Here is a 748-nt window from a genome sequence, read left to right as displayed (position 1 = left end):
TTTAATATAATTACAATTATACAGAAAAAAAATGCACAACCGGACCCCTGAGACAGCAGCAGCAGCAGCAACAGCAGCAACAGCAGCAGCAGCAGCAGCAACAGCTGCTCCTTCTTCTGCTGTTTTCTTCCGCGTTTCTTCTCATTTATTTCCCCCAAACAAACAAAAACAATTAAAATATTTTTAAATTATTAATATAATTAAAACGCAACTAAAAAAAACAAACAAATACACATACAGAGGTGGGGGGCCCCCCGGGGGGGGCCCCCCAATAGGGTTTAGGGGGCCCCCCTACGCCTAAGAAGATACAAATTTTTTTAGGGTTTAGGGTTTAGGGTTTAGGGTTTATTATATTATTATTATTATTATTGAAATATAAATATAATTTATTTATTTTGTTTAGTTTTATTATATTATAATAAAAATATATTATAGTATGATAGTAGTATAACACGGTGTAAGTAAAATATATTAAAATAATTTTTATTAACAAAAAAAAAAATAAAATAAAATAAATAATATATAATATAATAATATTAATATAATAATTACTATAAAAAAAATAAAATAAAATAAATAATATAAAATATAAAAATATTAATAAAAATAAAATAAAACAAAATAAATTGTTATATATTGTTGTTATATTAAGATATGATACTTTTTTTATTTTTTTATTTTTGTTTATATATTTATTTGTATATAGATAATTATATATATATATATATATATAATATATATATATATA

The sequence above is a fragment of the Eimeria mitis genome, genomic scaffold (assembly GCF_000499745.2).
Source record: "Eimeria mitis Houghton genomic scaffold, Emh_scaff2037, whole genome shotgun sequence".
NCBI lineage: Eukaryota > Apicomplexa > Conoidasida > Eucoccidiorida > Eimeriidae > Eimeria > Eimeria mitis.
The sequence above is the reverse complement of the archived record's forward strand: the minus strand, read 5'-3'. Positions refer to the sequence as shown.